At 51.7% G+C, this 13,881-nt stretch overlaps 2 protein-coding genes across 3 annotated transcripts in view; one reads left to right on the forward strand and one right to left on the reverse strand.

The window, feature by feature from the left end:
- The window catches only part of LOC146829162 (uncharacterized), a 220,918-nt gene that overhangs the window by 177,524 nt on the left and 29,513 nt on the right, over window positions 1–13,881 (reverse strand). The gene's annotated exons all lie outside the window — the stretch shown is intronic.
- The window catches only part of LOC146829164 (uncharacterized), a 101,679-nt gene that overhangs the window by 1,211 nt on the left and 86,587 nt on the right, over window positions 1–13,881 (forward strand). The window lies entirely within an intron of this gene.

Raw genomic sequence — 13,881 nt, forward strand, 5'->3', positions numbered from 1 at the left:
CGCCGTGTGAGAGCCCCCCCCGGCAAGAAGCGGAAGACGAGTGGATCCGGTGAAAGCGGCAGCGCAGCTCACCTGCCTGACACTGACTGAAGCCTCGCGGAGCTGGTGAGTGAGGCTCCCAGAGCTTGATGAGCAGCGAGTGAACGAGGCTGAGACACGTGTGAAGCCCGGTGTGTGGAGCCGGCCCGGCGGCCATCTTGAAACCAGGCAGTGCTATAAGGACACCCCTATTAAATCGGATAGGCGGCCATCTTGAAGTCAGGCGCCCAGGAGCCATTAAAGGGGATTGAACAAGCACAAGCAAAGGCAAAGAAAAAAAAAAAAAACAGAAATAAATAAGCACGGGCAAAAGCAGGATAACATTATAACAAACACGAGCAAAGACAAGTAAAAGAGGTGAATGAGCGTGAGCAAGGGCGGCAAACACATCAAACAAGCCCGAGCAAAGACAAGTGAGCGGAGACAAGTCCACGTGCACGGAAACAAACAAGCACGAGCAAATGCAGAATAACCTCGCAACAAGCACAGGCAAGGACAAGTGAGCGGAGGCAAGTCCACGTGCACAGAAATAAACAAACACGAGCAAAAGCAGGATAACCTTGCAACAAGCCCTAGCAAAGACCAGCAAGCGGAGACAAATCCACGTGAGGCGCAATGTCAAATCAGGGATCACCCGTACGCCAAGAGGTGAAACCCATCGTCATGGGACTGTCGCACCTGCGTCCCCCAGAGCCGTTGGCGCTTGTGGTCAGAGGCAGCATGGGCCCCCACTGGGAAGAGTGGATCGAAGACTTTGAAGACTACATCAAAGGCACCAAAGTACTAGGGGATGAGGATCAACTGATTGCGCTTTGAAACCTCGTGGGGAAGGACATCAGCAAAATGATCAAGGAAATCCCAGCTGCGGATGCAGGGACGTATGCCAAGGTACGGGAAGCGTTGGACAAAAAGTTTGTACACAAAAAGAACGTAGACTACGAGCGGTATGTGTTCCAGCGGGCGCACCAAGAAAAAGATGAAGCAATGGGCACATACATTACTCGCCTAAGGAGGTTGGCACGCCACTGCAATTTTGAAGCATTCTCTACGGATGACGCCATACGGCTGCGTGTCATTGACGGCTGTCAATCTGAGACTCTTCGGAGAAAATTGCTAAAAAAAAGACACACCTTAGACGAAATCGAAGAGCTGACGAGAGTTCATGACCAGACCGAGGAGCAGGCCAAGGCCATGGAAGCTGGGCGCACGGAACGCCGAGAACAGATATGTCAGGTGGGAACCGGCCGCTCTCGTCTAGGATCCAGGGAGCGAGGGCGGTACGTTCGGCCACCATCGCGCCGGCGCAACTCTGGGCACCGGCGACCGGACTCAGAGAGGAAGAGCAGATGACATGATAACGTGAAGAAGGTGGCAGCACGGAGATGCTACAGATGCGGGTATGACTTCCCACACTCCGGTGTGTGCCCAGCCATGGGACAGCAGTGCCACAAGTGCGGTCGGAGCAACCACTTTGAAGCCATGTGCGGAGAATATCGACGCGAGAAAGAAAAGAATTTGCCTGCGGCGGCGCGGAGCGACACTCGCCGGCATCACGCGCGAGCGGTGCGTGATCGCCCAAAATCATCATCCAGGTCATCGCATTCCAGCAGGGAGTCGCGAACATCCCGATGGTCGAGGAGATCACCCTCTCGAGACTCGAGATCGACTTCAGATGAACGTGAATACTCGGTGGAGTATGCGAACATGATTGCTGATCCTGATCAGCTAAAGAAATACCCCCGGCTAGACATCAGTGTCGGTGAGCACAATACAAAATTTGTAATGGACAGTGGGGCGTCGCTAAACTACATACCAGTGACGGAATATAACAAAATGAACCCTCGCCCCCAACTGAGCCCGGCATATGTCCGTGTTTATACCTGGATGTCCAGGAAGCCACTTCCCTGCCTTGGGAAGTTTTCAACGACGCTGAGACATCAGACAACGTCCGTCCCCGCTGTGATCCATGTCATAGAAGGACCAGAGGCAGACTGTCTCCTTAGTCTGCCGACGGCCGAACAACTCAGGCTGGTGGAAATCCTATACCGTGTCAGCAATAACAGCGACATCATTCACAAATTCCCGAAGTTATTCATGGGACTTGGCAAGATGATCAGAACCCGGATCCGCCTCCTCATCAATGAACAGGTCCAGCCGGTTGCCCAGCACCCTCGGAAAGTGCCATTCCACCTCCAACAGGCTGTGGAAGACGAACTGCAAGAGTTGCTGACGGCTGATATCATCGAACGCACAGAGGGTCCCACCCCGTGGGTGTCGCCAGTGGTAATCGTCCCAAAGAAAGGAACTCCCGGAAAGGTCCGGTTGTGTGTGGACATGCGGATGCCCAACACCGCTATCGAGAGAGAGCGTTATCCAGGACCCCACCTGAGCGACATGATAGCGGCACTCAACGGTGCGCGAGTGTTCTCCAAGCTAGACCTTAACAAAGGGTACCACCAGGTGGAACTCCATGAGAGCTCTCGATATATCACAACCTTCGCGACACACCTGAGGCTATTCAGGTATAAGAGGTTGAATTTCGGCATCTCATCAGCCGCCAAGATATTTCAAGAAGCCATTCGCCAAACTATCCATCACATCCCTCACACACTGAATTACAGTGATGACATTCTGGTGTATGGGGCGAACGTCCAGGAGCATGATACGGCCCTGGACCGAGTCTGCCACGCGCTTCTGGAAGCAAATTTGACACTCAACAAAGAGAAATGCGAATTTCACCAGTCGAAGCTGAAATTCTTCGGGCACATCTTCTCGGGGGCCGGGATGAAGCCTGACCCTGATAAAGTGAGCACTCTCAACGACACCAAGAGCCCACGAGATGTCAGCGATGTGCGATCATTCCTGGGTATGGCGAGTTACTGCTCGAGATACATTAGAGACTATGCCATGATCAGCCACCCACTCCGAGCACTGACAAAGCAAGGGCTGACCTTTGAGTGGACTTCCGAGTGTGAGCGAGCTTTCCAGGAAATTAAACACGCCGTGGGAGCAGCTGAAAGCCTGGCATACTTTAACCCGGACCGCAAGACAGAAATTACAGTCGACGCAAGCCCAGTCGGCCTAGGTGCTATCCTGGCCCAATATGACAATGACTCGGACCAGCGTCACATAATAGCACATGCCAGCCGAAGTCTCTCCAACACGGAAAAAGCCTACTCCCAACCTGAAAAGGAGAGCCTTGCAGTAGTATGGGCCTGTGAGCACTTCCACGTGTTTATTTATGGAAAGCACTTCACCATGGTGACAGATCACCAAGCACTCGTCACTATCTTTGGGAATCCACGCTCGAAAATGCCGCCCGCATTGAACGCTGGGGGTTGCGACTACAGGAATACACATTCACCATTGTCCACAAGCCGGGGAAATCAGCCAACCCCGCAGACTATATGTCGCGGCACCCCGAGGCATCCCAACTCTCCACACCGTCTGTCGCTGATGAATACATTCACTTTGTGGTGGACCAGGCGCGGCCACCGGCGGTCCCACTAGAGGTCATCCAACAAGCCACCTCGCAGGATGAGATGCTGCAAAGAGTGATCCGCAGGGTGCAGACACACCGATGGCGGCATGAAGAACCTCATGAAGAGAGCGACCCGACAATGCGCCAGGAACTGCAGGCATTCAGGAATGTGAGCGAGGAGCTGTCCATCACTGCTGAGGGTCTGCTACTAAGAGACCACAGGATTGTAATTCCCCGACAATTGCGTCAAGGAGTAATCAACCTGGCTCACGAAAGCCACCGAGGGGTAGTTGCGACCAAGAGGGCCCTCCGTGAGCGCGTCTGGTTCCCGTTCCTAGACACGATGGTGGAACACACCCTGAAGGACTGCCCCCAGTGTCAGGTAGTGGGGCATGGTGACCTCCCGGCCCCCTTGCAAATGACGCCATTGCCCCCTGGAGTGTGGCATGAGTTGGCCATGGATTTCTACGGCCCGATGCAGTCGGGCAAATACGTTCTGGTAATCATCGATGAATATTCCCGATTCCCCATTGCTCAGTTTGTGCCGTCGACCAGTGCAGCTACTACCATCGCTGTGCTGGACGAAGTCTTCGCAGCCTGGGGTGTACCCAAGGAACTGAAAACGGACAATGGTCCTCCTTTCACCGGGCGGGAGTTCAGTGACTTCATGAAGCTAATGGACGTGCGACACCGGCGGATAACACCGTTATGGCCACAGGCCAATGGCGCTGCCGAAAGGTTCATGGCCACCCTCAAAAAGACATTCCAGCAGGCCATGCTTGACAAAAGAGACCCACAAACAGCCCTCAACGATGTGCTCCGATCCTACCTAACAACGCCTCATGCCACCATGGGCAAGTGTCCGGCAACACTCATGCTGGGACGCCCTGTTCGAACACGGATACCTTCATGGGTGGGAGCACTCCGACCTGTATCTCCAGGCCGCACGCATCAAGAAGTGATGGTGGCAGATAGAACCAGAAAAGAGAACATGAAAGAGTATGCGGACCGCAGGAGAAAAGCCCGGTCTCTCTCTTTTCATGAAGGGGACTGTGTAGTAGTCAAGCAGGAGCAGAGCAAGAAGACGGACAGTCGGTTCAGAGCAGAACCTTTGATAGTCACTCGACAAAAGGGCACCATGTTGACTGCGGAATCGGACAGCAGACGCATCACGCGGTATGTGTCGCATTTTCAAAAATGCAGTCCTGCCCTGCAGGACGCCCTTGAGCTGCAGCTAACAACGCCGAGAACTGAACGAACTGAGAAACGAGCTGAGCGTACCGCTAGTCAGGTACAGGAAGATGGGGACAACCTTGGAGCAGTGGCAGAAGGCCGGTCCCTCAGGCCACGGCACGAAATTCGACAACCCAAGCGGCTAATTGTTAACAAAGGGGGAGATGTACAGTCGTGTGTGTGTCTAGTGGTTGAAGGGGCGGAGTATCCGGGAAGGGAGGAAAAGGAGGAGCGTGTGGGAGGACGGCAGTTAGAGTAGGGACGGGGAAGTGGAAGGTTGAGAATAAAGGATTGACGAAATAGAACACGGTGTCTGTCGTCATTGAGATCGCATCGCGACACGACAGTGGCAACCAAACCTGTATTTTCCCATCTTACCTGCCCAGCACGACAATCTCTTTCTTAAAATTCCCTACCCACCGGGGTACCATTTCTTTAAGTCACTGCAAACGCCATTGATACGATTAGCTTGGGCGGGAGGGCAACCCCGGCTCTGGTGGGACATACTTGCACAGTCTTTTTCAAGTGGGGGCTTTGGGGCACCAGACATGGAGCTCTACTATCTGTGTGCCCAAGCACAATATGCTGCTCAATGATATAGTCCCGCTCCTTTTGTGCCACACCTGGCCATAGATCAGGGTTACATGGGTCCAATACCTCCATCTTATTTTCTGGGGTCATGGACTGCGTACTCAAAGGCTGCATGTACTACCAAAGCATGGAACCGACTGGCTCGCTACCTCGCCAAACCCCTGCTATACTCCCCATTGATTCCTATAGACTATCCACCTTCTATCCAGGTAACACACGAAAAAGCCTGCAGGAAAATGCTTCACGGAGCCGAGGTATCCTTCTAGAGTGATCACTATACTGATGGCGCATTTGTCACTAGTGAACAATTATTCAAACAGCGGCCACCGTCCCCACTAGATTTGTTCTTATACACTAGACTATGCCACAGTGCTACCCCTAATTTCTCAGAAGAATCGCATACCATGGACACTTTACATGCAGTGCTCAAGGCTTCTACACAGAAGCACCTGGTTTCCAACTTATACCATACAGCCCAACACGAGTCGCCACCCCAAGTTGGAGGAGCCCGAGCCAGCTGGGAATTGGAACTGGGAATGCCTTTCAGAGATGAACAGTAGTAGGATTGTTGCTAGCAGCAGACTTAGCATCATACACTATGAATGTCTACAGAGATTCTATTACACGTATGTGAGATTACATCGATACAATCTTTGCCCGAATGACGGCTGTGCCCACAGGTCGCATAGAGGGAGCGGACTTCTTCCATCTTGCTTAGACCTGTGACCCAATACAGGCCTATTGGCAGGAGGTTTCAACTTCACTCTAACACATGCTTGACTATACAATCGATTTGACTCCACTGAAGGCACTATTTGGGCATTAAACGAATGTAGAACGTGGCTTCAGGAAATATTTTGTTTCACTCTGTCTGCTACTGGCTTAAAGACGAATTGTATAAAGATGGGGGAGGGCACCGAAATTTAAGGAATGGCTCAATGATCTGATATACCGCCAAGAACAATTAACCACATATGCTGAACTGCTTCCGCCTAACTCTCGACCTAAAGATATATAAGAACCATTGCGACAGTACCTTATGGTTCCAATGTCTACTCCGCTGTGAAATCTTCTCTCAACCACTGAAATGGGGTATATGTGATTTGATGTGTTCCACCTTTTTTCTGTATTAAGTGGATTACCTCCTAGAGGAAACACGTCTCCTGCATATGTAAGAAACTATGTAGCAAAGTTATTGATTGGTTTTGTTGACAACACATATATGTAAAGAATATTCGGGTCTCAGCCGTATTTTTCTGTTACTACACAACTGGGGGACTGGGAGATATACCAGTGAAGTACGCAAATGGTAACTGATATTATGATGATGTGCTTTTGCATTTGTCTTGGGCGTGTCATGTTGGCCACACAGACTATTTATATAATGAAAATCAATAATGAAAGTTATCCAAAAACAAAAGACTTGCGTGGTAAAGACAACCGATGTAATGACATATGCGTGGTAATGGACGTGTGGTGAAGGTATGCATAGTAATCACATGCGTGGTTCTGTCATACATCCATATGTTAGTAGGCTGGCGGCCAATGCAAGCAGAACAGAACTGTGGAAATATGTTGATGGCGACCAGTATTCATGGACAATCTGGCTGTGACATTTGTGCAGATGCTGCCACTGAATCACAGAGATGATACCATTACATTCATCTATTTGGGGCAGTGACAGTCCCTGCAACATTACAATGTTGCTACAGTCTGCTGGAAAACTCTGCGGAGGATCCACTGCATATAGTGCCTGTCATTCTCAGTTGCATTCAACTATGCAACTAATGGTCGATTTTTATCAATTACGATCCCATGGTTTCCGAGTGTGCCTTGCTGGAGTGTGCTATAGTCCTCCAAGGTAGATAGCTATTATGAGAAATTGGGTTTTTAGTTGAAAGGGGTATGAGCCCTTCTCAAGCAACAACCACAATCCATGTCCGGTTGAACCTCAAAAGTCACTAAATGAACATGTGCTTAACCCTCTGGTAGTGTGGCACGAAAGCAGTCATGCTTAACTTAGAGAAAATGTGTAAAGTTTATATGCAGAAGTCAGACAAACTAAAGTGAAAAAACAATGCAAGATAAATACCACACCAATTTAGAAAAGAGAGTAAAATTAAAGTATTTGGCACAACAATATTAACAATCCAATCAGTAGAACTAGAGATATGCAATTTCAAAGATTTAGGTAAGCACAAAGTGCTACTCAGTGTCTTCTGGTCGTGCTATACAATACTCATGCCTTGAATTATATGACCACTGTGCAATATACGGCAAGACAATATTTTGAAGTTTTTTATATAGGAATTTCAAACATGAGCATTTTGTGCAGAAGACAAAATACAAGTACAGTTCATAAGCAAACTCTTGTGAAGCATATTAATGTAGAATATAATATATAATAGCTGTTAGATCTGATATCCTTGGTGTGGTTTTCCCACAAAACATTTGCCTTCCCTCCTGTTTTGCTACATTTGTTTTTGTAGGTCTTAGGACTCTCTGTACTTTCCCACTGCTAACCAGTTGTAGTGTGTTTATGCTCACTCCTCAACATGGTAAAATTGGTGCGTTTATTTAGATCGCTGCGGTCCTTTCTCCTCTGATACTGCGTACAAGTACATCTTAGTTGCAGTGGATTCGTGCACACGTTTTCTCTGGGTGTGGCCTCAAAGGAGTGCTGATGCTCGTACTCTCATAAGGGATTTGTGTGTCTTTATGGGAATTTTTGCATGTGGTACCTTTCATTCTGATCAAGGCCCTGCGTTCGCCTCTAAGGCGTACAAAGAAGCCATGAAATCTTTTGGGGTCCAAGTCAAATTTTTGTCTCCATACCGACCTGAGGGTAATAGTGTAGTGGAGCGAATGAACCGTGACTTAAAGCAATCCTTGACAGCCAGGGTTTTAGGCACTGGCCGGAACTGGTTAGCCCATCTGTATAACGTACAACGTGCACTTAATGATCTCCCTAGAAGGTCTCTGGGTGGGCGGACCCCATACATGATGCTCTTTTGCATAAAAACGTTTGTCCCGGACCTTGATGGTCTAGACATGGCGGCGTCAGCCGCACCCTTTGACGTAGATGATCACTGTGCTGTATTGCAGAATCTACAAGAGACCAGAGACAGTCTCGCAAAAGAACACTTGCCCTCAACATCTGATGCTGCACTTCAGATTCCGGTAGTCGGCTGGCTACCTCGAGTTGGAGACCTGGTCCGTGAGAAGGTGGAGAACAAGAAGGAGTTCGGCCCCTCTTATCGTGCCCCGGTTCCAGAGCTTGGCGTGCAGGGTACAAGAACAGTCATTTTCCCTCCACTTCCTGGTCGCCAGGATAACAGGTACATCTCCATTGACAATGTCAAACTACAGCGAGTGGCCGATTCTTCTTAGTATGACTCCAGCGGTTTCTTGCCCTGCAATGCTGAGAACTTCTGTTTTGGCTCCGGCTTCTACCACCTTGCCTGATGTTGCCATCGAGATGCATACAGTTACTAATCCTTTGTTGCCACCACCGGCTGGTGGTCCACCTGAAGATATTGAGTATGCTTATCCCGCAGATATATCATTGCCTGTTTTATAATCAACCGTAGTTAACCAGTCGCGTTTCTCCTTTGACACTAACTCTATGACTTACAGTGCTCCATCAAAAATTTCTATTTGGAGGAGGAGCCTAGTACGCATCCAAGATGGTCGCGTGAGCACAGGGCTCCCCGGACCCTCGCTGCTCCTCGGAACTTATCCTGACTTTATCCTGACTTGGTTGACGGATTCTGGAAGATGAACGTTGGCTGAACCCTAAACTCTTTTCAGAAACCAAATCGGACCTGGGAGACCTGATCTATGGTGGTTTGAATTTTGAGGCCCAACTGATGGCTGTGCCCGGTGCGAAGGTGGACTGTGGAGCCGGGGCATAGTTGAACAACAACGGCATCGGGGCTGTGCCAGCGGCCGACTCTTCACTTTCGGTTTCACTTTTGGATCTCTGAGTGGCTGGACAGTGGAGTTGCTTTGTGCGGCTGGGTTTTCACTCGGCCTTCGCTTCGTGCCTTTGCCTCCGCCTGAAACCAGTGTGCCCTTTGACTTTGATCCTCTCGCACCGCCACATTGCGGTCCCTGGTACGGCTCGTGTCGGTTTCGCCTGTGCCACTTTGACGCTTGCTCGGTGGCCCCCTTCGGCGAGCGTGGTTCCACATGGGAGGCAGAGGGGATCCCGAGAGGCGTAAGACCAAGACATCCCTACGTGGGGGACCGGTCCAGACCAACAACATGGACCGCTACACTCATGGTAAAGGGTCCCCTGGGACGGCCAGTGTTCTCTCGGATGACGCTGGGGGTGTTCCGTCCGCCCCTCCGGATTTGTCACTGCAGGACATCATGGGCGCCATTAACGGCATCAAGGAGACCATCGCTCAGCAGTACGAGGCCTTGGCCCGTAAAATCGACACGGTGGCCATTGATGTTACGCTAATTCGGGCGGATCTCTCTAAGACCAATGAGAGGGTTCAATCGCTGGATTTGCGGACGTCCACCCTTGGTACGGATGTGTCGGACCTGCAGACTGCTCTCGGCGACCTCAAGTCGGCCAACGACCTGATGGCCCGGCGGCTGGAGGACTTCGAGGGACGGGCTCGACGCAATAACATCCGCGTCATAGGTGTTCCGGAGACCTCCGACAATCGCCCGGTGGATCTTATGGTTGAGGAACTCATCCTCAAACAGCTTGCCCCCGCTGGCCTGAGTAAGTTCTTTGCCGTGGAGCGGGCCCATCGAGTCCCAGGCGGTCGGCCGCGACCGGGAGCTCCCCCGAGGCCTATTGTCGCAAAACTTTTTCACTACAGAGACCGAGATGCGATTCTGCAGGCCTCACGGGTACATGGCCCGGTCCGATATGAGAACTCATCCGTTAACTTTTTCCCGGACTTCACCCAACTTGTCCAGAAACAGCGGATGGGTTTCCAGGGGGTGAAGCGCCGTCTCCGGGACCTGGGTCTTAAGTACTCGATGCTTTTTCCTGCCAGGCTCCGAGTGGAATACGAAGACCGGACTACCTTTTTTGACTGTCCTGCGACCGTGAGTGACTGGCTGGATTCTCTGCCGGACCGGGGTGACCGGCCTGGGCCTTCTGGTGGTACCGAGGGTGGCGGGCCTCCTTCGGAGTGACTTTTGGTCCTTGACTTTGATATTTTGTTTTGTTCGGCTGGGTTCTACTTCTTTTGTACATTTTGTTTAATTATGATCTGTGTTGGGGGCGGGCGGGGACGGGTCCCTTTCCTCCTCCGGGGTCTTTTCGTAGAATGGGGTTTTTAGGGCGACAGGCACACTGCAAGTTGGGGTGGTTTTCTGGACCGCAGGGGTGCAGGGTGGGGGGAGTTGAATTTGGGGGGGGGGTTGGTGGGTGGGAGGGGTTGTTTGGATTTGTGTTTTTTGTTTTCAAGGCGAGGTATTAGCTCTGTTTCAGTTTCAGGTGTCGTGCTATTTGCTGGGGGACCCTTGCTCTACTGGAGGGGATGGGGGGGACGGGTTGAGACTGATGTCTTGGAACGTCAACGGATTGGGGGATCGTATCAAACGGGGTGTTGTGCTGCAGTATTTGCGTCGTTTGACTCCTGATGTGGTATTCTTACAGGAGACGCATCTGGTCGGTAATGTTTGTCATGCCATGAACAGGGGGGGATACCGACTCGTGGCCCATTCCGGTTTCACCACTGGCTCTAGAGGGGTGGGCATTCTCCTACGATCTTCACTTCCGCTAGAGATCACCAGGGTTGTCCTAGACGATAGAGGGCGCTATGTGGCTCTGACTGGGAGGTGGGAGGGACAGTCCCTTTCCTTGGTTTCGGTTTATGTTCCCCCGGGCCTCCAGAACTCCACTTTCTCAGACTTGGGTCGTATGCTGCTTGAGCTTCCTGACAGTCTTTTGCTTATGGGTGGGGATTTTAATTCGGTTGTTTCGGGTGATTTGGATCGCCACCCGCCCAGTGCCCTCCCTGCTGCCCAGGCGTGGCTCGGCGCACTCTTGGATACCTTTGGTCTGGTGGATTGTTGGAGGTTAATGCATCCGACACAGTGTCAGTACACATTTCACTCTGGGGCCCATGGGAGTCTCTCCAGATTGGATTATTTTCTTATGCCCGCGGCCCAGACTGCCCGGATTCGAGAGGTAAAGCACTTGGCCCGGGGTATCTCTGATCATTCCCCACTGTGGTTGCTTTTCGACACCGGGATGCGGTCCGCTGGGCGGATCGCCCCTATTAACCCTTGGTACTTGCGAGACCCCAAGATTCGTGATAGCCTTGTTAAGTCGATTGATCAGTATTTTCTCGAGAATGAGGGGTCGGTGTTGTCCTCAGTGTCCCTGTGGGAAGCCTTCAAAACAGTGCTCCGCGGGCATGCCCTATCCCAGATAGTGGAGGCTAAGAGGGTTAAGAATGAGGCGGTGGTGAAGCTGGAGACTGAAATATCGGGGCTGGAGGCAGCTTTGGAGACGGGTGTCACTCAGGATGGGCTTCATGCCCTCAGCTTGAAGCAGTTTGAATATAAGTCTCTTGTCACTGACGCTGCCAAGATCATGTATAGGGAGCAACAGGGTAGGTTGTATGAGGCCGGGGACAAGGCGGGTAAACTGATTGCTTGGTTGGATAAGAAGGAGAGAGTGAATCGTGTGGTCCCGGAGCTTCGGGTTTCGGATGGAGTGTGTGTGACTGACCCTGGTGAGATTGTAGAGTGTTTTGCTGACCACCTCCGGGCGGTGTACTCCCCGGTGTCTGATAGAGATGAGGATGACTCTCGTCTCTTGCTGCGGGATATTGCCTTGCCTGGACTATCCGTCGAGGACCGTGAGCAGATGGATGCCTCCCTGTCTGTCGACGAGATTGCTACCGCGATTCGTTCCCTTCGCTCGGGCAAGGCTATGGGCCCCAACGGACTGCCGATTGAACTGTATAAACTACGCCCGGATAAAATCGCGCTCTTCCTCCGTCGTATGTTTCTGGAGTCGCTCGAGCGGGGTTCCCTTCCCGACGACCAGCGTCTGGCTACTATAGTTGTTATTCCCAAGGACGGTAAGCCACGAGACCGCTGTGCCTCATATAGGCCTATTTCCCTACTAAATGCCGAACCGAAAATCCTTGCCAAGGTCCTCGCTAATCGCTTGCTGAGAGTTATATGTGATTTGATACATCCGGATCAATGCGGCTTTATCCCTCATCGTAATACCGCGCTCAACTTGCGGCGTCTACATGGCGTCCTCGCTAGGGCGGAATACTTCTCTGAACCGGCCATATTGGTTTCCTTAGACGCCACGATGGCCTTTGATACCATCGAGTGGCCATTCCTTTGGGCCGTATTGGCGAAGTTTGGCCTTTTTCCCGGACTTCACCCAACTTGTCCAGAAACAGCGGATGGGTTTCCAGGGGGTGAAGCGCCGTCTCCGGGACCTGGGTCTTAAGTACTCGATGCTTTTTCCTGCCAGGCTCCGAGTGGAATACGAAGACCGGACTACCTTTTTTGACTGTCCTGCGACCGTGAGTGACTGGCTGGATTCTCTGCCGGACCGGGGTGACCGGCCTGGGCCTTCTGGTGGTACCGAGGGTGGCGGGCCTCCTTCGGAGTGACTTTTGGTCCTTGACTTTGATATTTTGTTTTGTTCGGCTGGGTTCTACTTCTTTTGTACATTTTGTTTAATTATGATCTGTGTTGGGGGCGGGCGGGGACGGGTCCCTTTCCTCCTCCGGGGTCTTTTCGTAGAATGGGGTTTTTAGGGCGACAGGCACACTGCAAGTTGGGGTGGTTTTCTGGACCGCAGGGGTGCAGGGTGGGGGGAGTTGAATTCGGGGGGGGTTGGTGGGTGGGAGGGGTTGTTTGGATTTGTGTTTTTTGTTTTCAAGGCGAGGTATTGGCTCTGTTTCAGTTTCAGGTGTCGTGCTATTTGCTGGGGGACCCTTGCTCTACTGGAGGGGATGGGGGGGGACGGGTTGAGACTGATGTCTTGGAACGTCAACGGATTGGGGGATCGTATCAAACGGGGGGTTGTGATGCAGTATTTGCGTCGTTTGACTCCTGATGTGGTATTCTTACAGGAGACGCATCTGGTCGGTAATGTTTGTCATGCCATGAACAGGGGGGGATACCGACTCGTGGCCCATTCCGGTTTCACCACTGGCTCTAGAGGGGTGGGCATTCTCCTACGATCTTCACTTCCGCTAGAGATCACCAGGGTTGTCCTAGACGATAGAGGGCGCTATGTGGCTCTGACTGGGAGGTGGGAGGGACAGTCCCTTTCCTTGGTTTCGGTTTATGTTCCCCCGGGCCTCCAGAACTCCACTTTCTCAGACTTGGGTCGTATGCTGCTTGAGCTTCCTGACAGTCTTTTGCTTATGGGTGGGGATTTTAATTCGGTTGTTTCGGGTGATTTGGATCGCCACCCGCCCAGGGCCCTCCCTGCTGCCCAGGCGTGGCTCGGCGGACTCTTGGATACCTTCGGTCTGGTGGATTGTTGGAGGTTAATGCATCCGACACAGTGTCAGTACACATTTCAC

The sequence above is a fragment of the Triturus cristatus genome, chromosome 5_2 (assembly GCF_964204655.1).
Source record: "Triturus cristatus chromosome 5_2, aTriCri1.1, whole genome shotgun sequence".
NCBI classification, from domain to species: Eukaryota; Metazoa; Chordata; class Amphibia; order Caudata; family Salamandridae; genus Triturus; species Triturus cristatus.